The sequence below is a fragment of the Bubalus kerabau genome, chromosome 17 (assembly GCF_029407905.1).
Source record: "Bubalus kerabau isolate K-KA32 ecotype Philippines breed swamp buffalo chromosome 17, PCC_UOA_SB_1v2, whole genome shotgun sequence".
Classification (NCBI taxonomy): Eukaryota; Metazoa; Chordata; class Mammalia; order Artiodactyla; family Bovidae; genus Bubalus; species Bubalus kerabau.
The window spans coordinates 22,704,772-22,732,386 of NC_073640.1; the positions used below are offsets into that span (position 1 = coordinate 22,704,772).

Sequence of the window (27,615 nt, forward strand, 5' to 3'; positions counted from 1 at the left end):
CCTAGCTCTTCCCCCTTGCGCCTCAGGGTCTCCTCGCTCCTGGTTCCCGAAGTCTTGCGCCCGAGGGACACTCTAAACTTCGGTTGAGTAATGGGGACGAGCGGGGGTGGTGGTGCAGATACACAATCCCTGCCCTATCTCGCGATCGGGAAAGGAGAGGGCTCATAAGGACGCCCCAATTCGGGAGCGCCCTGGAGCCTGGAGAGCAATAGAGTCAGTTCGCGCGAAGTGGGCACCAGTCTTCCGAGTAGAGTTTCGGGTGCTCCGGACCGCACTGCGCTCCCGCAAGAGTCTCTCTAGCCACTTTGGTCCTCCCCCGCTCTTTAAAATCTAAATCTTTTGTGTGCGGGTGAATGTTTCTGTTTTCCTCCTGACGACTTTATTTCTCTTGGTATAACTTCTCCTTTTTCCTTTTTCGCCCTTTCTTCACCTTTTCTCCGGCTTATTTTTCCTCTCTTGTGGCCTCGCTCGATCTCACACACACACACACACACACACACACACACACACACACACACACTCCTCTGCACCTCGCTCTTTCTCCCCAGGTCCTGTTGGTTACAGTAGATTTTGATAAAAAGACAAACGAAGCTATCAGTGGGGCTGATGTTGAAGAATGAAGATAATAATGTTTCCATAGGTGGTGCTTCAAATGCCATTATTTTTCACTGAATATTTAAAGAGATCCCTCGGCAAAGATGGATCTGCGTGCTCCTGGGGTGCCAGCCTCTCGCTTCCCCCAGACCCCCGGGAAAGTGTGCGGGAGCACGTGTAAAACCCACCCCCAGCTCTGCAAACTGTGATCCTCGCAGGCATCCCAACCCACACTCTTCCAGGTACACCAACGCCGCCGTATGCACTTGCACACGGGTTTCTCCGTTTCTGCCCGTGTTTGGATTCGCCCGCATCCGTCTCTAACAATCTTGGCTTCTTGAAAGTCCGGGCCTCCGGGGTACCGCGTGCTGCCAGGAACCGAACGGAGCTTGCGATCCCGCAAACCCTTCTTCCCGGATCCCGCCGTAAACTCCGCGGCAAGCTCCCGGGATTGGCGTCACACGTGTTCGTTACTTGCCCTATGTGTGATTTAGATTAAGGGGCGGGGGAGCTTTCCCTCCCCCCTCAACAAAACACCAAAACAACCAACCAAACGAAATGCACACGTAAAGAAGCAGCTTCGCGATGTTTAATTAAAAATGGGCGAGCAGAGACGAATTAATTGGGGGTATCCAAACTTTAATAACTTTTTTCGTTCTTCTGCGTCCTCGAAGACGTAGAGGCAGGCGTCTCGCTCGGTGCGCAGCGTCCCCCGCTCTTTTCTTGTTTGTTTTCTTTCCCTCCGTGGCCCGGAGAGAGGAGAGGGGAGGTGGAGGAGGGGGGATGGGAAGAGGGGGATGGTCGGAATGGCGGGGAGAGGAGAATTGGTCTTTATTGTTGACGGCAATACATCAATTACGGGCCATTGTCTTGGGCCCAAGTTCCGTGGTTCGCAGACGCGGGCGCCGTGCTGTCAGAGCACTCGGGTGCTGCTTCGTGTGCCGCGAGGCAGAGAAATAATTAAATTAATAAAAACGGAGACAGAGTGGGGTTAGACAGATGGGGGTTGATTTGTACTTTTGAGCGGGTCGGAAGAAGGCAGGGACTACAGTGAGGTGCCACAGTGCACCCCTCCCCACGCCCTGCTCACTCGAGAGACCTGCGCGCTCTACTGGGGGTAGCAGGTCCCTGCCTTGGGTGGGGCAGCTGCTGGGGGACTCCAGTTGAGGGGGCTGGCACTTAGGCCCCTGGCTTTTAGGGGCTGCTCCATGTTAAAGACTGGGGGTGGCCCAAAGTCTGGCAGCGGCTGCGCCAGGGTCGTGACCTCGTGGGTCTACAGGAATCGCACCCGAGCGAGGCGCTTGGCGAGTTGTTCAAACTCACATTTGGGGGGCTGGATGCCTGTGTTTCTACAAACAAATCTCTCTACCCGCCCCCCCCCCCCCCCCAGTCTTCCAACACCTACAGAGTCCTTGGAGGGTTTGACAGGGGCCGAAGGGCCCCAAGGCTTGCGGGCCACAGCTGAATTCCCAGCGAAGGGAATTCTCCTTTTCATTCCCTGATCTTGGGAAGGGGAGAGGATGTTGAGCCTCCTTTCCCCAAGGCCCGATTCTTCCACCCTCAAAACTATCTTATTTCGGCCCAATCTGACCCCCGCTTTCTGATGGAGCCTAGAATGAGGCCTGGCCTGGGCCCAGGACGCCCCTTCTAGGACCTTCTCTTTCCACCGGCGAGGGTTGGACACTCTACCCTCGAACTGAAGGTCGCCCCCGACTCGTCCTGCCCCAAGCCCCTGCTTCCTCGGTCCTCCGGCCTCAGGCCCCGCTGGGCCCCTAGCCGAGGCTAGAGGGGCGGGAGAGGAGGTTTCGTTTTCTCCTGCCAAGCAGAAAGCGGCGAAAAGGCGACCTCGGAGTCCTGGGGGCGGGGGTGGAGGCACACCCGATGGTATCAACATTATTGATGGGGAAATATTAGGGGCAGGAGCCCGGAGATCAGGTTCCCGGTCCCTCCCCTACCCGGAGGTGGGAGGGACGGACGGAGTGGGTGGTGGCGGCGGTGGTGTTGGGGTGTGCTGGGACGCGGGTGGCTCAATGCACCCGCATTAACCACTCTTGGGGTTTATTTATAATTTTCTTGTCTGTAAGTTGGGGTGGCGGGGAGAGAAGGATGAAGGATTGATTTGGCTAGTACCCTAGCCCTTAAGGTCTTTCCCAGGGTTGAGGCTGGAGTTGGGGAGTGGGGGATGGAGGAGGGACAGGAAAAGTGATCAAAAGCGAGGACCAAGTTTGGAAAACCCACCGTAGGCTCGGTTATTTTCCAAGCCCCAGTACTTCGCTTCCCCGAGAGTTTCAGAAACTCTTTCCTTAACTGCTGTCGCTCAAATCCTCATTTCTCCTCGGCCACTGGAGAGGCTTCAGACCCGAGGCTTCGGGCATCCTGCTCAGGTGGGTACCCTCGGCCCCGGCGGAATCTGTGCCGAGAGCGCTTTGCGCACTGGCTCTCAGGTAGTCAAGTCTCGGCAGCGGTGAAAAGGCGCACTTTCTAGGGGAACCCGCAGTCCGCAGCCAAGGGCTATCTGCAGCCCTGGCGCCGGGTGCAGCGTGGGGACCAGGCGCCAGCTCCGGCGGGAAATTCAGCATGGCGAGCGGAGGGCGGGCTTGGTAACCCATCGCGTGCATCCCACCCAAGGGTCCCACACTACCGGCAAACTTCCTCTTTCTTCTCTTGCAGGGCCATCTGCATGCCCGGCGTTTAAAAACTGACTTCTTCGCTGGCGACTGCAAGTGCCTGTGATTTTTACTTTCCGTCTACATTGAACGTCTTATACTGAAACTCATTGCGCCCTGCGTGCCACAGTGCCTCGCTAAGGGGTCTCTGGGTACAAAATGCCTCTCAAAGGAAATGTATCGAGGTAGAGAAAGTGAAAAAAACTAATCGAATTTATAAAAAGAAAACCTTTGCTTCCTTTTGGTTAAAATCCTTTTGCGGTCTTCTGAGCGTGGAAAAAAAAAAAATCATCACCATGCAATAGAGTGTAGCTAATTCCTGGAAACCCATTAGGAGGGTGTCCAGAAAGCCCAGCAGGGCTCACAGATTCATTCCAATCTTTGAGCTCAAGAAGTAGGACTTTTGGATCCAGTGAATAGAAATCAGTTCTTATATGTTATCTGTTGGGAATAGGTGTGGGACCTCTGAAGCCCTGGACTTTGTGTGCGTGTGGGGGTGTGACTGGGGGTCTGCCAGGAAGCTCATTTTCATTCATAAAGGAGATTCGCTTAAATGACCTCCCTATGGGACGCCTGGATGAGCTAATTTGGCAAATCTCTTGCAACAAACTTTATATGTTTTGCCTCTTTCTCCAGCAAAAGGTCCCTTTTTATAGAACAGATCAACAGTTCCCAAAGAGAGGTGCATCTTGGTTTTGTAAAAAGCTGCATACTGTGAGACCTTGATGGGGCAATCGCTTCTTGTTGGTCAGCGTTTGGAGAGGGAAGCACCATTTGGTTTCTGTTTGATCAATCAAATGGCCACATGGAACCATCCCGGGGGCCTGGCCCTTGTCTGCCTGGCAGCCTGTGAGCAAGGCTGGACTGTCACTCACATTATGGGTAATTTACAAATCTCCCACGTCTCAGCAAGCTATGACTTTCTTAGGGAATATTTCTCTCGACTGAGAAAGGGCTTTCTCTGAGAGACATATTTCTTTTTGGGGAATGCAGTGAGTCAGAGTTGTCACTGCAAACTTCACTTCATCATCCCGTGCAGTTCAAACCTGCATCCTTCGTAGCTCCATATGTGTGATGAGTGGGAAAAAAAGGGGGGAAGGGGATAACCCATTGCTTTCTTCTCCTCCTTTCATCTTTTCTAGCTCAAGGAAGTTCTCTATACTGTTGCACTGATATTTCTTTCTCCTAATGTTCACCTTCATTTCTCCAGCCACAGTTACAATTGTTTCCGTCTTAATACCCAGTTTAACATGGAGTTTTAAATTTAAGAGACTACAGTTTTCCAGTTCCAAGCCTGTTGCCCTATTTCCTTGTGCCTTCTCAAAACAGAGGCGATTACTTCTTAAGTTATACAGTTATCACCACCAACACATTTATGTCAGAAATCAGTTCCGCTTTTTTGGTGCCTCTTCCCATTTATAATGCTCATTGTGTCCCAGCCTCTAGTCTTTCATCCTGGGTTCCCCTCAACCCCAGACTCTTTGACATACTCCATAGCAAAACCCCATCCCTGGAAGCCTTGCTCAGAATCTCCATCAGGTTGTAATGCATGGAACTTCTACTTAGAACTTGGCCCAAGACTGGCTGTGGCCTTTCCCCAGGGCCCGAAAAACGGGAAGATGCCAGCAAATCTCTCCTTCTCTAACCCAAACAGAAAGATTTCAGAAGAATTCGGGTTGGAAAGATTTTCCAGGTTTGTTTTTACTTTCTCTTTCCCTCCTGGGCTCCCTAGTACCTCCAGTTTGGAAGGATAGTGCTAAGAGAACCAGCCTCTTAGCTCAGGTTCCCCCCCGAGCCTCCCTTGACGATCTCTCCTCTTCTGATCTCAGATATTTGCCGGGAACTAGCTTTATTCACATCGTGCTTGGGAGTTGGAGTTGGACTCTTGGGGTGCCTGTGCTGGTTCTGTCATTTGACAGTATCTTGGGAACACCATCGTGGGTGTGCACCCATGTGGTAGGTAGCTTTGGTCAAATTGATTTCACTAGCTGCTGTTTCCTGCTCTGTCAAGTGTAGCTAATGGAGAGGAAGCGCAGAGCTTAAGAGCATCCAGCAAGGACTCGGCTTTGCTTCCTCCTAGCAGTGTGACCTCCATATGCCTCCAACAGTTTCTCATCTGTTAAATAGGGATAATAATAGTCCTTATTTCATAGAGCTCTTGAGGGTTAAAAGAGTTAATATGTGTGAAGAGTTTAGAATGGTGGCTGGTATGTAATTAGCTCAACATAAGTGTTAACTATTATTGTTATTACCTCACAGGCTTGTTGTGGGAATCAAATGATACAATATGGCTAAAATATCATTCTCTATTCATCCACATGCATGTGTGTGCTCAGTCTCCACCAACTCGTGACCCCTAGACTGTAGCTTGCCAGGTGCCTCTGCCCATGGGATTTCCTAGGCAAGAATACTGGAGTGGGTTGCCATATTCTTCTCCAGGGGATGTTCTCAACCCGGGGATTGAATCCACATCTCTTGCATCTCCTGCATTGCCAGGCAGATTCTTTACCACTAGCACCGCTTGGGAAGCCCTGTTCATCCACCCATCCATTCATTATTTATTTATTCATTCATTCACTCTACATAGTAACACGCAAGGCATGGAGAATAACTCTGAAACAAACACTACCAATCCTTTCAGTTAATCCAACATTATTTCCTGGGATCCTGTTATCAGTGCCTGGTTAAGTGTTGGGCCTGAGGGGAATAGTATAGGAGCAAAAGTAAGAGTGGGAAGTCCCAACTCATAGAGAAAATTAAAATTAGAACAGGCTGTGTGTGCACCCAGTCCCGTTGCGGTGCATGTGGGTCCTTTGGGCCAGGGATAGATCATCTTCATGCTTCTAGAAGGTTCATAAACACCAGTGGACATGTAAGTGGCCTGTTACTTAGGTTCCAGGCTGTATGCACCTGGTTGTTTTATCTGGCTCACATATTTGTCCTTTTGATGGTATGGACTCCTCTGAGTTGTGCAGAAAATAAAACAATAAAACGAGTGCTGTTTTCCTTTGGGCCCCCTTGAAAGGTATAAATCACTTACAGTGTTCACTTAGATCCCTCATTTCTGGCTTTTTTTGCTTTCCATTTTTGTCTGATTATAAAAATGAACCATGGGCATTATAGTAGCGTATTCTGTAGGCAAATGTAGTGGTTGAGATGGAAAAATCTCCTGTCAGTCTGTCCTGCTCCCCCCAGGTATTGGTCTGTTCTGGATGCAAAGCCTCCGGTGGCTGCTGCATGGACCGACTTGGTATTAGAACCATGTTGTGACCAAATGTAATTTAACATTTACTGGTGGAATGCAAAGTGCTCTTGTGAACCCCCTCCCTTCCCCTGTGCTTTGAGATTAAAACACATTTTATGGTTAGAATCTGGAAAAAGAATGAAAGAGTCTGGGCAAGTATACCTGTTAGCAGTGGAGTTGTGTAAAACGGGAGAGACAATAGCACATGTGCCCCGGTCTCGATGTAATAATGGCTTCCTTGGGAAGCATCGGCCAGCAAATGCGGTTTAAGACCATCACAGATGTCAGTGAGCAGGGGCTGAGTTTGCTTTTTGCCCCAGCGTTGAGGGAGCAGACTCGATTTAATCTGTCACTTGATGTCCTTCTCCTCAAAAATAGTGCCCGGGGGCTCTCAGGGGCTTTATTTAGAGGCTCTTAGGAGCTTGGCAGTATGTAAATTATGCGTGAGTGTCCTTCATAGTTCCCAGTGGTCACCATCAGAGGGGTTTAAACATGATTTAGCCTTTCAGATGATTTGTGGGAGCGCTGGAGCCAGCCAGTGCCGTGGTTTCTCACCATTGCATTAAATAGGTTTCCATGTCTTGCTTGGCTGCTCTGTCCATTCACCTCCTGGCCTCCGAGTTGGTCTATGAGTCACCTCCCAGTGTTGGTGGGTGACCTCTCAAATATCCTTACTATATTAGGGAGTTCTGAGATTTTTTTCAAAACTGAAGTTTTATGACTTAAAAAAAATACCATTCAATCCGTAGTGACTGCAGAGCTTCCCATTCATTTATTCTTTCATGCATTCAACCCAAATTTATTAAGCACCTACTATATGCTCCTTATCGGTATTGGGTTGGCGAAAAAAACTCATCCCAGTTTTTCAGTAACAGTGTATAAAAACCCAAACGAACTTTCTGGCCAACTGAGGGTTTTAAGCACTAGGAGGAATCGGGCTTGAAAAAGGTTGCTCTGTTTCCTTCCTCCCTTTCCTCTCCTCCTTTTTGTTATTATGCTTTTATGAGGATTAGGGAAATTGTTCTTTAAAAAAAAATTTGACTTTTCCAGCTGAGTGTCTAAAACAAATTATGGAACATCCATGCAATGAAATATTAGCCACAAAAAAGGAACTGCTGATACTTGCGGGGATGTGGATGAATCTCAGAAGTATTATGCTGCATGAAAGAATCCAGAACCAAAAGACACCACAAAGTATCACTGCTTTTATATAACATTATAGAAAATGAAGGGCTTCCCAGGTGGCGCTAGTGGTAAAGAACCTGCCTGCCAATGCAGGAACCTAAGAAACACAGGTTCGATCCCTGAGTCAAGAAGATTCCCTGGAGGCGGAAATAGCAACCCATTCCAGTATTCTTGCTAGAGAATTCCATGGACAGAGGAGCCTTGAGGGCTACAGTCCATGGGGTTGCAAAGAGTCAGACAAGACTGAAGTGGCTTAGCACACATGTAGACAATGAAAACCAATCTATAGTAACAGAGAGCAAATCAGTAGTTTAACATTGGCCTGGGTTGGAGGGGAGGGAGGGAAAGAAGATTACTGAGGGGCACAGGGAAACTTTTGGGGATAATTGAAAAGTTTGCTATCTTGATTGTAGTGAAGGCTTCAGAATTACAGACATATTTCAAAACTGATCAAATTGTATACTTTATGTATGGGTGGTTCAGTATTCTTAAAACATAGCTCAGTAAAGTTGAAAAATAAGGTTTCTCATTTTCACCAGTATGGGAAATGGATGTGCGTTAAGGAATTTGAAGAGAACATGGAAATTGTCACTGTCATATTTGAACACTTGAGCCCTTAGAAGTTCTCTGGTGCTTGGTCACACTTGATGTGGGTACAGGTCTTGGCTTGAGTGGGGGTGGCACGGGCATTGGCTCCTGCATCGACCCTGGAACAAGTGTAAACCTCTCCTTGTGGTTTTGAGTACTGGTGACTCTCAAACAAAAATTGCTCTGATGCCAGATACTAATCCAGTCTGGGAATTCGAGGACCTGTGAGTGGTGAGAGGTCACAGCCCCCGCCGGCAGGTGTATCAGATGGAGTTCAGGGTCTGAGGCACTATAGCACTATCCAAATTGACTTAGGGATTATTGATTGGATGGTTATTTTGAAATTCCATAGTCCATAGCTGACCATGAGGGATAATCTTTGTTGATGGCTCAGTTTTTCTTTATCTCTCTAGGATGTCATGGACCAATACTTTCGTAGAATAAAATAAAAATATAGTATTAGAAAAACATGGAAAAGAAAACAGAGTCATACAAGATATAAGCCCCAAACTGTAGTACAGGCATACCTCAGAGATAATTGTGGGTCTGATTCCAGACCATGTCAATAAAACCGCTATCACAATAAAGCAAGTCACATGAATGTTTTGGTTTCCCAGTGCATATAAAAGCTATGTTTACACTATACTGTAGTCTATTAAGTGTGCACTTGCATTATGTCTAAAACAATGTACATACCTTAATTAAAAATACTTTATTGCCACAATATGTTAACCATCATCTGAGCCTTTAGCGAGTCATAGTAGTAACATCAAAGATCACTGATCACAGATCATCATAACAAATAGAACGAGAGTGAAAAAGTTTGAAATATTGCAAGAATTACCAACATGTGACACAGAGGCATGAAGTGAGCACATGCTGTGGGGACAATGGCGCCAATCAACCTGCTCAACACAGAGTTGCCATGAACCTTCAATTTCCAAAACAGTGCAATAAAGCAAGGCACACCTGTACAGTCTCAGCAACATCAAATTATTCTGGCAACCTGCCAAAGTAACTTCTAGCTGCTTACTTTCAGTTTCTCTGGCTGGGGTGTGGTACATTAACAACACACTGGACCAAGCGCTGATCCGTAGATCACAGTTTGAGCCACTCTGGGGTAGCTCAGAACCTCTCAGCCAGTGTGGTCACAAGGAGGGTAGTGGTGTGTAAGTGCTCAAGGAAGCTGGATGGGGGTTGGGGCAGCCTGAGCCCCCAAGAGCCAATTGCCTCTGGTCACAAGGAGCTTCTACTTTTGATCACACCTGAGCCACACGGGTGTTCCAGGGGTGTCTGTGGAAAAGGTTAGGAAGCATCTCAGACTGGTGGTTCTCGTATTGAGGGAGCAAAACAATTGTGGGTACAGGACTTGCTAAAAATGCGTGTTTCTCAACCACAGCTCCATAGATTCGAATTCAGTATCTGGGGAGTATGGGCCAGGAATCTGCATTTTTATCAGTACCCTAGTACATGCTAATGACCTCACATGCATGTGTTCCAAGACCTCATTTTGAGAAGCACTCAGGCAGACATAGGGGAGGTGGGTTAGTGACAGAGTTCTCCATCAGTGTGTACTTCCTTCTCTCTGCAAGCTACATTTAAGGTCAGAAATCAAACTGAGAGATGCTTCCATCAGTGTGCTTAGCTTCAGCAAAAGACACTGTTTTATTTCAACAGACAAATAACCTCTGAAGGGACTTGCGGGAGGGGCTCACAGATTCTGGGAGGGCAAGAGTCAGATTCAGGACTGTCTTAGATTTGATCTCCAGAAGAGCTCCCAGGAGACATCATTACATAAGTCCCCTGCATACAAATGGGTTCTGTTCTAAGAGAATATTTGTAAGTTCAATTTGTTTCTAAGTCCAACAAAGTTAACCTAGATATTTAGTTGTTATAGATAATGCCAAGACACGTGAACTAACTTACATGATTGGACATGCGAACACGTTCGCATCTTTGAAAAGTTTGCAATTTGAAGGTTTGAATGTAGGGGTCTTGCTGTAATGCCACTGGAAACAGCTCCACTGCTGAGCCCACAAAAGCTGCCACCAGCCCCATTCCTGGGACATCCTCAGCGAACTGGATTCTTTATGGGCCCTGGCTCAGGAGTCAGTTTTTAGCTGGGAATTTGGTGACGGCTTCATAGCTGCAAGGGAAGCTGGGGAAATGACCACTGGTGTCTTCAGCTTCTGTCCCAGGGGTGATCTAAAGCTCTAGCAGTGGGGTGTTTCTCTGAGCTGGGTGAGCCAGGGCAATGTCAGGTGTCCCTGCCAACTCACAGCCTCATTCCCCATCTGAGACCTTCAAGGCTGTCTTCTTCTTCCTTTGCGCATCACAAAAGACACAGAGAACACTGTCAGAGGCAACAGTGAGCTCACCTGCAGGCATGTAGAGCAGCAACAGCCCTTCTGCAGGGCTCCATCCTCTACATTTGAATGGGGCTCCTTTGTCCTCTTCACAGTTCAAACAGAAGCGTTGGAGGATCCCTTAGAAATCTCATCAGGCACCATCAGCCCTCAGCAGCCCCCTGGAATGTTCTCAGGAAAAATGGAGAGAGAAGGTAGTTGCTTGGTTGTGCACAGGCCAGGACTTGGGCTGGGGTGGAGTCAGTGCACACATTAGCCCCACAAATGGCCCCATTTTACAGATGAGAAAACTGAGACTCTTGAGTAATTTCCTTGGCAGCACGGAGCTGCTGGAGGCCTGAGACCAGGTCTCAAGACAACTCTATGAGAAAACAAAACTAAATGGAAATAAATGACAACAGAAAAAGTTTTCAGATTTTAGAAGGCCCAGGTGAGGAAGGGACTTGGGGTGGCATTTTGGTTTTCACACTATGGACATAATCTGAACTTCTTTCTTGATTTCAAAGGATAGGAAGATAGAGTTTGAGGGCACGTGTTCATTAAAATCTCAGGAGCTGTGATTGCTTTGTATTTTTCGTAATGGGTGCTTTGGAACTGATGAAACTGAATTGCTTTGAGCAAAGCTAACCCATCTTAGCAAATTAAAGCATCTCTGGTTCTAGGTGAGTTCATAACTGAAGCTGGTCGTCAGTCTCAGTGATCTCTCAGCCCCCAGTCCTGCCTTCGATATGACCTAGTAGTTAAAATAGGCAGAAACTTCTGTGTCTTCTTTTTACTCTGATGACTATAGTTGAAAAGTAGTATAGGTGCAGGAGAAAGAGCCAAGATTTGGGGAAAAGATGTATGAGTAAAAACCCTTGCTCTTGTTATCAGCAGCAGAATTTCCTGAGTCTCTTGAGCTGGTAGAGATTCATTCCCTCCGAGGTAAGCCGAGGGATTTCACCTGTACAGTCACCTGTCTGGGGTGGTGGTGGTGAGGGGCCACCAGACTGTCAGCTCCACGAGGGAAGGACACATGGCAGGCATTCAGTACATATTTGTGGAATGAATGAATCTAGTGAGAGAAAGCTATGGGTCTGTGCACACTCTAAAATGCTGCCAGATGCTAGCAGCCTTGTACTATTCAGTTCAGTTCAGTCGCTCAGTTGTGTCTGACTCTTTGTGATCCCATGGACTGCAGCTCACCAGGCTTCCCTGTCCATCACCAACTCCTGGCGCTTGCTCAAACTCATGTCTTGTACTATTAAGATAAAGCAATGTCTCAGCTTCAGAGCCTTCAGACATGATATGGGGATTGTGTTAGAATGCAGATTCTGAATGGGAAGGTCAGGGCTGGGGCCTGAGATTCTGAATTTCTAACCAGCTCCAGGCATCAGGATGTGGTTGTTGCAGATCATGGACCACTCATAGTGTAGTGAGGGTGGAACTGAGTGGCCAGTAAGTGCACAGGGCATGCCAGGTGGGGCTGGGGTGTGTAATGGGTCCCCTAGGCCAGTCACCTTCCAATAGGTGCATGGTTCAATTCTCCAGCTCATCCTGGTTCCAGGAATATCTCCAGTCCGACACCACGCCTATGAAGAGCCAGAAAGCAGGAGCTCTTCTCGTGTGGCAGTGAGTGCGGCCTGGCTGTGGTGTCCATATTTGGTGAAAATGATCCCTCTGGCTGCCCATTACTCTGAGTCATCCGTGCATGGCACAGGCATTAATAACCACTAGTACTTGTTAGGCATGGTGGTGTGTGCTGAGCGGTTGGCACAAGCTTGGCACGTGAGAGCCGCTTCATAAGAGGTTGCTGCAGCCGCTGCTGCTGAAGATTGTTTTATGAGATCCCGTCCATCTCTTTTACTTCTCTTGGCAGCTCGACGGTGTGGGTGTTAATTTTGTGGCTCTGGAACGTCTCTCTCTGGCTTCCCTTGTGGTTCAGATGGTAAAGAATCAGCCTGCAATGCAGGAGACCCGGGTTCGATACCTGGGTTGGGAAGATTCCCCTGGAGAAGGAAATGGCAACCTGCTTGAATATCCTTGCCTGGAGAATTCCATGGACAGAGGAGCCTGGAGGGCTATAGTCCATGGGATTCCAAAGAGCCAGGCTTGACCGTGTGACTTTCACTTTCTCTCTAGATTGTGGACATACCAGGCTCATTCTCACCTCTACGCCTTTGCAGCAGCGGTTTACCCTGGGGGCAGTTTCCACCCCGTGGACATTTGGCAGTGTCTGGAGACATTTTTGGTTGTCATGACTCAGGGAGGGGTTTGCTACCTGCACCTAGTCGGGGAGACCACAGATGCCTCGAAACATCCTGCAATGGATAGCATGACCCCCCCGCCCCACGACTAATAGTTACAGGGCGTAAAATGAATGTCATAGTGCTCAGGCTGAGAGACTGGGTGAGCCAGTTTTTCCTCCAGAGACTACTGTCCCCAGTTCCACCTGTGAATACCCTCTGGGTCTCTAAGCTGACTTTGGAGTAGAATAATCTCCTTAGGCTATTTTCCTAACTTTTAAGACCTTAGAGCATCTTTTTAAAAAATTAATTAATATTTTATTTTTGGCTCTGCTGGGTCTTCAGTGCTGTTCAGCTTTTCTCTAGTTGTGGAGGGCAGGGGGCTACTCTTCACTGAAGTGCATGGGCTTCTCATAGCGGTGGCTTCTCTTGTTGCAGAGTGTAGGTTCTAGAGTGTGCGGGCTTCAGTTGTGGTGGCTCGAGGGCTCAGTAGTTGTGGTACACAGGCTTAATTGTTTTGTGGCATGTGGGATCTTCCTAGACCAGGGATCGAGCCTGCATCTCCTGTGTTGGCAGGTGGATTCTTTATCACTGAGTCACTAGGGAAGCCCCTCAGAAAAATGGCATCTTAATGCTATAGGTTCAAATTCAGGTGAGTGAGAGCTCCCCTGCCATTCCCACCTGCCTTTTAGAGTAAGAATGCTGTGAGCGGAGCAACTGTTTTGCCCATTTTAACACGTGTAGGGAGTAAGGAAGGAGAGGGCCCCCATGGGGGTGTGTCTCTCTTGTCTATTTCAGAACGAGGCCTTACAGCTCTTGGCTACTTCCCATCCCAATCTGACCAAGCCCAGCAAGGGATGTCTGCCGGGAGTGAGGAGACAGAACGCTTGGCCCTGCCTTGGCTGCAGCATCCAGACTTTTTTTTTTCTAAGACAGAAGAAGAAGGGAAAAAGCCTGTTAGGCAATGAGTTTGGCAGCATCATGCCTTTTCCTCTCCGAAAAATGAGGCAGGACTGTTGAGGTGTGGCCTCCCTGGGGTAATTTAATCTGGAACGCCTCTCCTCAGCATGTGGGTCTCTGCCACACCTCCCAGGGAGCCGGGAGCTGCCACCAACCCTCCATCAGCATTCCTCGGGAGATCTGCTCTCTCAGCATGACCCACGGGAATAAAATAGGCGGAGGGGCCCTTGGAGACGGCCTGCTCAATACCGGCAAGCCAGGGTAAAGCGGTTAAACAACACAAGGAAATGTCCGCTGGGATGTAGGAGGCCAGGTGACAGGCTGGTGGCGTGATGCCTCCTGGAAATGGTTTCTTCGCTGTGAGCTTATGGGGGACGTTTATCAGACAGGCCTGCCAGGGGATGAGCCTCCCTCCTGACTCTGGCAGCCTTTCAGTGCTCGTGATGGTGCCATCCGTGTCGGGCCTGAGCGATGGCTGTTCTACAGGCACCTCTGTCAACACATCTCATTGATTAGCTCTGCTCCTGCGTCCCTGGATCAAAGGAGAAGGAGTAAAAAGTCGGGAGCTACAGTAGTCCCCAGCAGTGTAGTATTGGGCCTGATACTTCTTAAGACTGCTCCCCTCAGGATCCCCATTCTGTGCACCGCCCCCACACCCAGGGACGGCCTGAGCCTGCCTGCACAATCGCCTTTCAGAAAGATGCATGCTTCTTCTGATTTTTTTTTTCCTCATCGAAGTGATGTGGCTGTGATTCATTTTTCCATCATTGACACATTGGACTGCTGTTAAATAGGATTGAAAGTAATTAATCTGGGGTGTAACACCTGAGAATCCCATTCATAAATAATGCTTTCCTTGAGTACCCCAGCACTGGTATGCCAGGGGAGATTTTACAAATCCAAAATCTGAAGCCGAAACTCACAGGAAAGTGTGTACCCAACCCTCTGCCTTTGCGTGTGACATTCAATGGCCATCATCAGTATATTGTCATCAGTCCTGTGCACGCATAAACAGTCATGGCCAACTCTGTGAGCCCATGGACTGTAGCCCACCAGTCTTCCCTGTCCATGGGATTTTCCAGGCATGATTACTGGAGTGGGTTACAGTTCCTTCCCCGAGGAATCTTCCTGACCCAGGGATCAAATCCACATCTCCTGAGTCTCCTGCATTGGCAGGTGGATTCTTTACCACTGAGCCACCTGGGAAGCCCCATGAAGGGCCATGTTTATGGCACGTACATAAGAGTTTACAGTGTAGATCCACCACCAGCCCCAACCAGGGCTAAAACTCATCTTCCAAATAAAAACCACAAAGGTACTTTAGCAAAAGTTCTGTTCTGTGGCTGCTCAGGCTGCCGAGAAAGGTCTGCTGAGAATAAGGCAGGCTGAAATGAGAGTCAGAACACGTGAGTGTGAGGCGTGGAAAGACAGTATCCTGGAACCATCATTGGCTGGGGCAGAGCTGAGTGGTTAAGGGCATGGCCGATCCTGGTGGTGAATTGTGGCTCCATCACTTGTTAGCTATGTGACCTTGGACAAGTCACCCAGGTTCTCCAAGCACCAGTTTATTCATGACAGTAATAGTACCTGGCCTCATAAAGCAATTCTAAGCATTAAAGAAGTAACGTGCAGAAAATGTGCAGCATGTCCCTGGGGGTTAATAGTGGCTTCATAAATGTTAGGAAGAAGAAAAAGATGCTGTTGATGATGACATTGTTGATGGTGACGGTCGGTACCTTGGTGTGTGGAATGTACTAAGGGATAATGTACGGCCACATGCCTGATTCAGACCCGTCAGGTAAAAAGCAGGTTTGACCACTTAAAGCGTGCTTGGTGGTAAAGAGGCCAGGAGGAGCAGTTACAGGCACGTCCCTGGGATAACTGTTTGATCTCCAGAGCTGGTCTTGGACCTCTGCCCTTGAGCCCTTCACCTTCATCTGTTTTCCTCCTGGGGCCCATTGTCTGTGCATCCCCAGACTGTGAAGTGATTTTCACATTAGGGCTGCTGAGCCACGGTTAAGAAGGAACATTTGTTGTCCAAATCATCACTCAACATTCTTGTTGGTTTGGTGTGGCTGTTGGATGGGTCTATGCCTTTCTTCCATTGTGTTCACCCGGTGTTGCCAATTCTTGGTGGAGATGGCGAACAGGACATCCGAAGTAGCCAGAATCTGAGTGCGGAGGGCAGAGTGGCCAGTTCAGCAACCAGGATTCTGTGCATCCTTTCTGCTGACTCCAAACCTTGTGTTTAACTCAGTTCATCCCTTCATGGGGGCCGTCTGAGTCTGTAATCGTCTCAAGAGCTGCCGCGTCCTGAGCTAGGCATTCAGTGTACAACTCTCCGAGTGCAATTGCAGTGAAGCTTCACAGCAGCCTGACAAGGAGGCGCTTTTATCTGGCAAGCCTTCTTGGCTGCAAGCAACCCAAGCTGACTCGCTGTTCCAGAAGGAGGGAATTTATTGGAAGGAAACTGGGGGCTACAATGTAAGTGATGACTCTTGCTCTTCAGAAACTGGCCTTATGTTAATTGTCAGAAGACTGGAACTCAAGGCTGTGGAAAGGGGCAGGGACCCAGTGAGCCCCTGAGAGCCGGGTGGCAGGGGAGAGCTGGTCCTGGTGACCCCTGTGCTGCTTCAATCACCATGACTTCCAGTCTTCTCCAGGTCCTAGTCCCTCAATCTGGATTTGCTGAGTTTTGCATCTGGAGCTGCCATGTGGCTGGGCCAGGGGAGGGGGAAAAAAAATGCTCTTGTCTGTTAAGCATCAGTAATGCCAGGCAGACTCCATCTTTCACCAACATTATACCGCATTTGCGATCTCCCCCAAAAGAGTTGGTTGTTTGGGAGGCTGGATTCAAGATAGCCCACATTGGCAAACAACCCCCACAGTACATTAATGGCCTCACTGTACAGATTAATAAGCTGATGCTCATAAGGGTTGGGTAGATGACCCAGCTTCACACAGACATGAAGTGGCAGAGCTGGGATATGCACTCAAAGTTCAGACAATGGCTTCCCTGGTGGCTCATTCGGTAAGGAATATGAATGCAATGGAGGAGATCATCTGCAATGTGGGAGACGTGGGTTCGATCTCTGAATCAGGAAGATCACTTGGAGAAGGAAATGGCAAGTCACTCCAGTATTCTTGCCTGGAAAATCCCATGGACAGAGGAGTCTGGGGGGCTACAGTCCATGGGGTTGCAAGAGTCAGTCATGACTTAGTGACCAAACCACCACCATCAGACACTAAGCACTTAACCACTAAGGTAGGCTCTTCCTTTCAGTTGATACTGCATCTGTTAGGATGAGCTCCGCTGCTGGTAACATGATATTCTTCTCAGACTGATCTAACAATAAGGAAATTTATTAGCCTCCAGCCCCAGCATTGGTGAATCTAGGACCTCTGCCATGGCAGCAGGGACCTGTGCCAGCCTCGTCGTCTGGCTGCAGGATAGTAATCACCAGCATCTGGACTCCTGGCTTCCTTGTTCATGTCTCATTGGGGAAAGTGGGAGTAGACTTTCCGATTCTCTCTCCTTAAAGTGCATGAAAGAACTTCCTTGGAAGCCTCTAGCAAATCTCCCCCTCAGTCTCAATGACCAGAATTGGGTCATGTGACCATGACAAAAACACAGGCCGGATATGATTAACCTCAAATCTGTCACTAGAGCTGGTGTCAAACCCTCAACTGTGCGGCCTTTCCAAGATGAGAGTGGGGATTCAGACATTGGGGAGTTGACCGTGGTCCACTATGGACACGATAATGCATTTAAATACCTATAAGTGTGTAAGTTTCACATACCTGGTACTTATAACAGGGACCCAGGCTGGTCAATATATTCACCATACTGATTGGAGTCCTAACTCTATAATAAGTCACTAAAATCCCCCTGCAAAGCAGGAGACATGGGTTTGATACCTGGTTTGGGAAGATGGACAAGGAAATGTCAGTTTCTTTTCTAGAGAAAGGGCCTCAGTCTTTAATTCAGGAGCTTTCAAGCTTTTGTGAACGTGATCCACTCTTAAAACATATATTTTACGTCCCAATTCTAGTACACATGTGGAACTTCTCTTCATCTCTGGTCCTTTTTCTTCTCAACCATAAAGGTGTACCTACTCTCCTTTCTCTTATTTTTGGGGCATCTCGTCTTCTGTCATGACTTGAACTATCCTCTTGGGTTAAATCCTACATTTCTGTTTGACTCTAATCTTAAATTCTGTGCTATATAGTCAGGGTATCTACTACCAATTTTCTCCAAATTCCAGCAACACTCTTTGTCCAAAATAGAACTGATAATCTTGTATATTCTCTATAACGACCCTTTAACAACACAGTTTTGAACTCCTGGGGTCCTCTTATATGCCTATTTTTAAAACAAATAGTACAGTACTACATGATCTGTGGTTGTTTGAATCTGTGGTTGTGGAATCGTGGATGCTGACTGTAAACTTATCCATCCCCCCCTCACTTCTCAACTCTGGAGGAGCGGAGCCCCTAACTCCCATCCCCACCCCCGTTGTTTAAGAGTCAACTGTACTGGCCTCCTTCTCTGACTTCCTTATTCCTTTAAAAGGCACTTCATCTGCTCAGCCACTTGAGCTAGAAACCACAGCTTTATCTCTGGTTCTGCCCTCTCCCTTTCCCTGCATATCTAGTCAGTAAGTTCAGAATAGTCTGTCTTAAAATCTCCTGAAATGTTTTCTTCATTCCCATTCATGCTTCTGTATTATTGCTGCATTCTCCCACCTGGCCTTCTTTTTTCGAACCATTTTTGTGGCTCCTTAATTTTATTTTTCCAAAGAATTAGTTTTATGTCTTACTACTACTTGTTTCTGGAGAAGGAAATGGTAACCCACTCCAGTATTCTTGCCTGGAGAATTCCATGGACAGAAGAGCCTGGTGAGCTACAGTCCACGGGGTCACAAAGAGTTGGACACGATGGAGTGAGTAACACTTTCTAGTGCACATAAACAGGTATATTCCTGAAATAAAGAGTTTCAAAAACCAAAGCTTGTCCTTAATGAATGCGATACAGACTTAAAAGAATGGTTCCCGAAGTGTGGTTCTGAATCAGCAGCAGCAGCAGTGTTACCTGGGAACCTGTTAGAGACACAAATTCTCAGGCCCCACACCTAGACAGGTGGTTTCAGAAGGTCTGGTTGCTTTACCAAGCCTTCCAAGTGACTCTGACACATGCTACAGTTTGAGAATGACTGCATAAAAATATTATACTATTCTAACCTGTTTCTTTCTTTTTTTTTTTTAAAGTGTTGTTTGTAAGCCACACATTTACAGGTAACTTAAAATTACTTTTAGAAAACCTCTGAGCCCCCTGGGGCTCCTTCTGCCCTCCCTTTCCAAACTCATCTTTACCATGTGCTCTTCAAAAACCTTGCTCTGGTTTTTGGGATGGTTTTCCTTCAGCCAAACTTCTTCTTTTTAAAAATAATTTTCTTTCTTTATTTATTTTTGGCTGTGCTGGGTCTTTGTTGCTGGATGGGTTTTTCTCTAGTTGTGGCCAGCGGGGTCTACTCTCTGGTTGCTGTTCACAGGCTTCTTCTCCCTGGTAGCTCAGCTGGTAAAGAATCCAACTGGGATGTAGAGACCCTGGTTGGGAAGATCTCCTGGAGATGGGATAGGTTACCCAGGATTTTTGGGCTTCCCTGGTGGCTCAGATGGTAAAGAATCCGCCTACAATGCAGGAGACCTGGGTTCAATCCCTGGGTTGGGAAGATGCTCTGGAGGAGGAAATGGCAACCCAATCCAGTATTCTTGCCTGGAAAATTCCATGGACAGAGGAGCCTGTGGGCTGCAGTCCATAGGGTCCCAAATGAGTGAGTGACTGGACGACTGAGCATGCGCAAGTTAGGGCCCTTGCATTCAAGGCAGAGTTCACACACAGCCTGGCTGGCTGTTTGACCTCAGGCAAGCCTATTCACGCCTTAGGCTCAGTACCATGGGGCCGATATTAAGAAAACCCCCTTAAGCTCCTTTATAGAGTTGTCAAAGGTCAACTAAGATAGAACTTATGAACATGTCACCTAAGAGGATTTGCACCCTTAACACCTAAGGTATTGACCCATAAGCCACATTTGTAACATGAAGCACAGCCCTCCCAAGGAAGCTGCAAGAGTGTGGACTAGAAGTCCATGAGGGAGCGAGCAAACAAGAAAACAGCTACTTGGCTTCTCAAAGGAATCCTGAGCCCCAGGGGCTAAAGCAGGGCTTTGGTGATTTGCATAATTATTTGCATATCCTTTGCCAGTCATTCCAGGCAGGTGGCTGATCCCTCCTCCAACCATCCTCAGCCTCTACACTTTCAGGTCCCGCCCCCTCCCCTGGCTGGAGCCCAGCGTGGACCAGTGGTGGGTTGGGCTCCCCCTGGGGGGTTCCCCCTGCCTTCCCCACCCCCCACCTCCCAGAAGCCAAGTGGGGATGGGGGCGAAGGCAGGTCTGTGGAGAGTTCAGAGCCACGCTGCCTGATGGATGGCAGCCCTTAAGCGTGACTGAGCTTCCACGGTTGAAACCATTAAAGGTTATTCTCCTTTTAATTCTTTGTGGTCGTTCTCACTCCTTCCTTAGAGAAACCTCTGATTTTCACTTGCGAGACGCTTGGCTGCGCTTGTCACACCCTAAAAGGTGATTTCAGTTCTCCGATGCCAAAGAACCTTTTCTGCTAATCAAAACACAGCTGCAGAAACCCGTGTGATCCGCTAATGGGCCCCCCAGCTCTGGGGTATGTCTGTCTGTACCTGGGAAAATAGATATAATTAGGATAACAGATATCATATGTATATGCTAATACAGCAGGTAAAAGTGACTAGCGATGAGACAGGGCTGGAGTTTGCCAAGTCCCGTCAGACCAGCTGTGCCCCTCACCCAGAAGCCCAGCCCAGAACCAGCCCTGGTGCCCTCTTTCCATCTGCTCGTCCCCCCTCCACTGGACCCTCTCATACAAATTATTATTCTTTTCCATACAAAAATAGATCCCTATGCTGTTGTTCGGTTATTAAGTTGTGTCCCACTCTTTGCGACTCCATGGACTATAGCATGCCAGGCTTCCCTGTCTTCCACTATCTCCTGGAGTTTGTTCAAATTCATATTCGTTGAATCAGTGATGCTCTCTAACCATCTCATCCTCTGCTGCTCCCTTCCCCTTTCGCCTTCAGTCTTTCCCAGCATCAGGGTCTTTTTCAACGAGTTGGCTCATCGCCTAGATCCCCACGTGCTGTGCTGTGCTTAGTTGCTTCTGTCATGTCCGACTTTTTGCAACCTCATGGTTGTAGGCCGCTAGGCTCCTCTGTCCATGGGGATTCTCCAGGCAAGAATACTGGAGTGGGTTGCCATTCTCTCTAGGGGAGGGGGATATTCCCAACAGGTATTGAACCCAGGTCTCCTGCATTGCAGACAGATTCTTTACCAGCTGAGCTACCAGAGAAGCCCATAGATTCCCCACCCTTTTCTGCAAAGACTCAGTAACCCCAGATCTGATGAGGCTGCAGGAAGCTTAGCATCTGAGAGGCAAGATTACTGTTTGGGCTTTGTTCTGTTCCCACATGACCAGACCTGGCAAATTGTTACCGAGACTAAATTCCCTTTTTCAAAAGGAACCACATTAGGAAGTTTGGTGTCAGGAGTCAGAAGTCTCAGGTTTGAGCTGTGTGTCTGCTTCTTTCTGGTGGTGTGAGCCTGGGTGAGCGATTTACCTCTCTGTTTCCCAGGTTCCTCCCCTTAAAATGGGCATAATAACACTACCAACCTGAAAGGGCCTGGCAGGCTGCAAGCTGGTACCTGATGTTATTCTTTGTAATGGGTTCGTAGGAGGGGAAGAGAGTCAAGGATCAGGCTCAGGTCCTGAGAGCACTATATCCCTCTGTCTTGGAGAAACGACTTCACCTTTCTGAATCTGTTTCCTCATCTGTAAAATGGGCTATCATTGCCTACTTTCCTGGGCTATTAGGAGGGTCAAATAGACAGTGGATAAAAGTCATGGTATATAAGAGTAGAGCACAGAAGCTAGTTTATATATGGAATAATGGTGTCTGCATCTCTTGAGGGCTCCAAGCATGATGTCATGGGTTGAAGATGGGTTGAAGAGGACCTTGCTCCCATCCAAACTTTGAGTAAAAATTACTCAAAGTTGTGCAGGCAGACCACATGGGCACTTTTACCAAGCAGTGCAGGCATTCAACTTGCGCATCCAGTTTCTGCCAAACCATAAAGCTCTGCATGTGGACATCTGACTTTTGTGTTGGAATTGGGACCTTTTTCATTTCTGTATGCTCTGGGCCTAACATAGTATCTAGTAGCATTGGTGATGTTCAAGAAATATTTATTGGTTGCCTGAATCAATGGGTGAATAGATGCTGAATCACATCATAAATTTATTTCTCTGCCCCCCTGGGCAGAGCAGGATGCTGCAGAATCCTCGTCCCTCTACAAATGGCGAGGACAATTGTTGTATAGTACAGACGGGCTTAGGAGTTAGAACCACATTCAAACCTTGGTTTTGCCATGTCCTAGAAATTTGAACTTCAGCTTAAGAAAATTTGCTGAACCTCAGTTTGCCTCATCTGTAAAATGGGGATAAAAATACTGCCTCCTTTATAAGGTTATTATGCAGATTGCTGAAACTTGTACCTTCCAGTGCCTGCAGATTCCCACAAGGAAAGTAGAGAAATTAAAGTGGAACTTCTTCCTTCCCCTCCACCCTTCTTCCTTAATCATTACACAGATTTCAGGGATATTTCAGATCTGGTCCATTCCCAAGCCCCAGGAAGTGATTCTGATTCTTTATCTCACTGTGGCATTGATGCTTTTTATTCTGTTGAAGGCATCAATATTCGTTCAATAGTATAAGTCTTAAATAAGCATCTAAATGACATATTCCAGATGATGAAAGTCATTTCCTCACAGAAGATTATCTCACATGATCATGTTTCTATCGTTATCTGGGGCCTCTGTAGTTGGCAAATCTCCGGAGCTACTTAAATGATAACATTAGTTCTAATACCATGTAAAATGACTAGTTCCTCAGGGTAGGTTTATTTTTAATAGAGTATGTCAGCAGCAAATAGCTCAGAAGACCCCAGAGGAAAAAATGCAGCTCTTGAAGGCAGTGAAGTGATGATATAGATATATTTAATATCTATATTAAAAACCTTTTAGGTGCCATGGTGATATTGAATGGGATAGTAAGACATATGCAGGCAAAATCCTAGGCTGTTTATAGGGCCTGATGCAGCCTGCATTACAGGTACCTTTGAGGTTGTTCAAAGTCAAATTTGGGCTTCAAAAATCTTTGACAGACGTAACCCTCAGTAGTAAAATACTCGGAAACACAAGCTGAGAGAGAGAGGGAAAAAAAAAAGACTTCCTTTTTTCCCACTCCTTGAGTCCATTGATAAGTTTGCTGCACTATTAAAATGTTTAATCACTCGCCTCCAGCAAGAGCAACCTTCCATCTGAAGTTGCAATTTATTAGAGTGCCCAGAACACACTTGCTATTCACCCAAAAGATGGCTGGGGGGATCCTTAGAGGGAAAAGAAACCACAAGTTCAAATGAAGCATAGAGTCACAGATGAACAGATTGAAAAGCAACATTATTTTGGGGTCAGTGTCAGGGGAGATAATGTCAAACTTGCACCCGACTTCCTAACCTGAAAGCACACGGTTGAGTCACGGGGCGGCAGCAGCTTAGGTCCAGCCTGAGCTGCAGCCCTGGGACCATTGCTGGGACCAGACGTGTAACAGGGAGGGGCGAGGGGGCAGCAGGGGATGAGGCTGCATGCTGGGGGCCTCTACCTTCCCAGAAAAGGCACTCCTTTCTGCTCAGGGTGCAGTTTCAGCTACACACACCATCCCTTCCCTCTGAGCTTTGTGGGAGCGAATCTCACTCTAGCCTTTCAGACTTAACCAAAGGCAAGCTGAATTCTGGGGTAAGGCGATGCGTCTGAGGTAGTGATTGCCATCAGACTATGAACACTGAGGCTGTCTTAGGACCAGTGAGGCATAACACTGTGGACCTCGCCCTTTGAGGCAGGGGGGTGGAGGCCCTTTGGATGATCACAAATAATTAACCCCTTCTGGTAAGCGGTCATTCCAGACTATGACTTGAAGGACTCCTAAGAGGTAATGAGTCAACTGAGAATCATGAGGTCACAAGTCTCTAAAAACTGATAAATAAGGATATAGGGAATTCCTGGGTCCATGGCTACCCAAATAGCTAAAATTCATTTTAAAAATCATATAGTCATATCCCAATCTGGTTTATGAGGAATAACAGGTATTCTGGCAGGAAAGGGTACCATAACCCGACATATCTGGGAAATATATATCATGAAGAGTCACATGGTCTATCAATCGCTTGGATACGTCCTGAAGTGAAAAGCTAGCCAACAAAATGGGTTTCACTCTGCTCAATTAGTGTTTCCCAAAATTATTTGGCTATGCAGTCCTTTTTTCACAGAATGACTAGCATCATCTTACTCTTATGAAACCTAGTTTCAGAATCACTGTGTGATGGACAGAATTCTAAAAATGCTCCCCCTTTGCCAAGACTTTCTTCTTCTGGTTATTCAATCAAACCCTAATGCAGATAGTGCTGTGAAGGGATTTCGCAGGTGTAATTAAAGTCCTACCTACACTGACCTCATGGCAGGGAGATGACCTGGGTGGGCCTGACCTAATCAGTTGAGCCCTGAAAGATTGAGAAGGCTTGAAGTTCCATCACTCTCTGGCTTTGAAGTTGAAGGGGACCACATGGGGAGGAATGTGAATGACCTGGAGAAGCTGAGAGTGATCCCCAGCTGACAGCCAGCTGACACATAGGGACATCACACCTGTAGCTACAAGGAATGGGACTGTGCCAACGATCTGAGTGGCACTAAAAGCAGATTCTTCCAGCCAGAGCTCCCAGACAAGAGTCCAGCTTAGCTGACACTTTGATTTTGGCATTGAGAATGCCAGGTGAGCCCACCCCAGTTTCTGCTCCACAGAACTGTATGATAATAAATGATTCTTGTTTTAAGTCACTGTTTGTGGAAATTCACTCATGATTTAGTGATAAAAAAACACACATGCTGATTCAGAAAAATCAAAGCAGAATTAATTGTGGTCTACTCTTCCCTATCCCATTACATTTATAAGGTGTCTTGCATGCATGCTAAGTCACTTCAGTCGTGTCTGACTCTTTGCAACCCCATGAACTGTAGCCCTCCAGGCTCCTCTGTCCATGGAATTCTCCAGGCAAGAATACTGGAATGAATTGCCATGCCCTCCTCCAGGGGATCTTCCCAACCCAAGGATCGAACCTGTGTCTCTTACATCTCCTGCATTGGCAGGCATGCTCAGGTTCTTTACCACTATTGCCACCTGGGAAGCCCATAGAGTGTCTTACACATAGCAAAACATTTCCATCTAATCCAATCCTACCAGTGATGAGTAGGGCAGGTGTCTCCATTTTTTACAGGCAATTGAAGAATTTGCCCAAGTCACTCAGCCTATAAATACACACAAGATGACTTGAAGGGGGCTATTTGTGACTTAGGGTTGGGGTTTTCCTTTACTTCCTCCTCCTTTCAAATCGGAAAAATGTGAGCAATGGGAGACATTGCAGTTGGGAACTTGCAAAGGAGGATGAAAAGAAAAAAATTCAGAGAACACGTGGGACCAAGGGTTTGACTACTTTATCAGGGAGGTCTTTGCTTTCGTCCCTTGTCTCTGACCAGAAAAGCATGTTAGAAAATGGACTCACAGCTGCGAGCCAGTGACAGTGTGTTTGGGCAGGGTGCATGGAGGCTTCTGGAAGTGGACTTCGGGGATGCTTTATTTGGATGACTAAGGGCAAGACACACAGGCCTATAATATTGGAGGAACAGTGTCTGCAGGCTGACCTCCCAGGTGGGTGGTTTGCCAAGGTGGGGCTGTCAGCATAAACCATCTGCTTTCTCTGCCACGAGTAGCATTTCTACCTGTGCTGCCCACAGACCTTCAAAGGGCCCCTAACTTAGCATTATGGAGCCGAGCAGTCACCCAGCACCACCTTCATGGACGCAAGGGAGCCTAGGGTCCAGGAAAGTAGCACGATTCCTTCCAGGTCACAGGTGCCCTGACTTGCCATTCAGGGATTCCCTTCTCACACACACCCCAATACTTAGCCATCTTATCACAGCAATTCTCCATGTTGGTTAATGATCACCTCCTGATGAACCAGAGTTCCTTACTAAGCAAATGTATTGTGCGTGTTTTGTGTCCAGCATGAGTCAGGAGTGCGTTAAGTGTTTACTTTCATGGTAATAATAATAGAGTCCAGTGCTGATAGAGTGCAGACCCACTGCTGGATACTGTCTTGAAAGGGCCTCTAGTTCACTCACTTCATCCAAACAGCAAGCCCATGAGGTCTTGGGGAAGTCCTCAGGGTTCTTAACGAATGTTTCTGGCCAGAGGTGGGCACAGGTTTTGTAGAACCTGAAGCATCTATGATTTGGTGGTGGGCTTCCCCGATAGCTCAGCAGGTAAAGAATCCAACTGCAATGCAGGAGATACAGGAGATGCAGGTTTGATCCCTGGGTCAGGAAGATCCCCTGGAAAAGGAAATGGCAACCTACCCTCGTATTCTTGCCTAGAAAACCTAATGGACAGAGGAACCTGGTGGGCTATAGTCCAAAGGGTTACAAACAGTCCGACATGACCAAGCGTGCAAGCATCTTCAAGAAAGGGAATCCAAAGTTACCAGAATAAAATTAGGTACAGGGTCCTGGAAGGTACCCCAAAAAGAGAAGGGCTCTGAAGTATCATGGTAAGTCTGCCTCGAGTTCCCTCTTCCTCCCCAGCAAATATTAGAGCTGTCTCTTCCCACCCCCATGAAGTTGGCCAGGCCACGTAGGTGACCTGCATTGGTCAATATAATGTGAATAAATTTCACATGTGTCTCTTCTAAGAGGAAGTTTTGAGAGTCAGTGTGTGATTCCCCTGGAGAAGGCGATGGCACCCCACTCCAGTACTCTTGCCTGGAAAATCCCATGGATGGAGGAGCCTGGTGGGCTGCAGTCCATGGGGTCGCGAAGAGTCAGACACGACTGAGCGACTTCACTTTCACTTTTTACTTCATGCATTGGAGAAGGAAATGGCAACCCACTCCAGTGTTCTTGCCTGGAGAATCCCAGGGACAGGGGAGCTTGGTGGGCTGCCATCTATGGGGTTGCACAGAGTCGGACACAACTGAAGTGACTTAGCAGCAGCAGCAGCTGCAGCATGTGATTCCCCACTTTGCTCCCTGACCCTGACATTCACAATCCCTGGACAGATGATGGGGGTGTGTGCTAAGATGGACCCTTCTTTGCCCTGGGATTCCAAGTCATTACGATGGTTACAGCCTCCTCTCTTGGCCCCCTGCCCTTGTCAACCCGCGGTAAACACAGAGCATAAGTGAGAAATAAGCTTTCGCTATATTCATTCCCGCAGATGTTGGAAAAAAAATTTTTTCTTTTAATTACAGTATACCTAGCTTAACCTAACTTATACAGGTAGAGGACTCTTGTTCCCATTTTCTGGAGGAGGAATCGAAGCACAGGAAGGTTTAGTTACTCACCCAAGGTCACCCAGCTAGTCAGCGGTGGAGGTGGTCAATGACTCTGTTCCCCAGTGACACCAGGGAAGGGTGGGTCCTTTTGTGCACTGATGGTATTTGTCCCATCTAGAGGCTGCTACTCAGCTCCAGCTGATGGTTGTAAAAGAGGAATGTGAGTCAATTGTTGCCAGATCTTCCGATTTTTTGTTTTTAAAG

General features: G+C 47.6%; 1 long non-coding RNA gene across 1 annotated transcript; it reads right to left on the reverse strand.

Moving 5' to 3' along the window:
- Positions 1 to 1,230: 1,230 nt before the first annotated feature.
- LOC129631154 (uncharacterized) lies at positions 1,231 to 27,541 on the reverse strand. Its single transcript, XR_008703910.1, has 3 exons — positions 27,421 to 27,541; positions 10,656 to 10,804; positions 1,231 to 1,523 (listed from the first exon to the last, which is right to left on the reverse strand). It is a non-coding gene; the product is annotated as an uncharacterized LOC129631154 (long non-coding RNA).
- Positions 27,542 to 27,615: the final 74 nt, after the last annotated feature.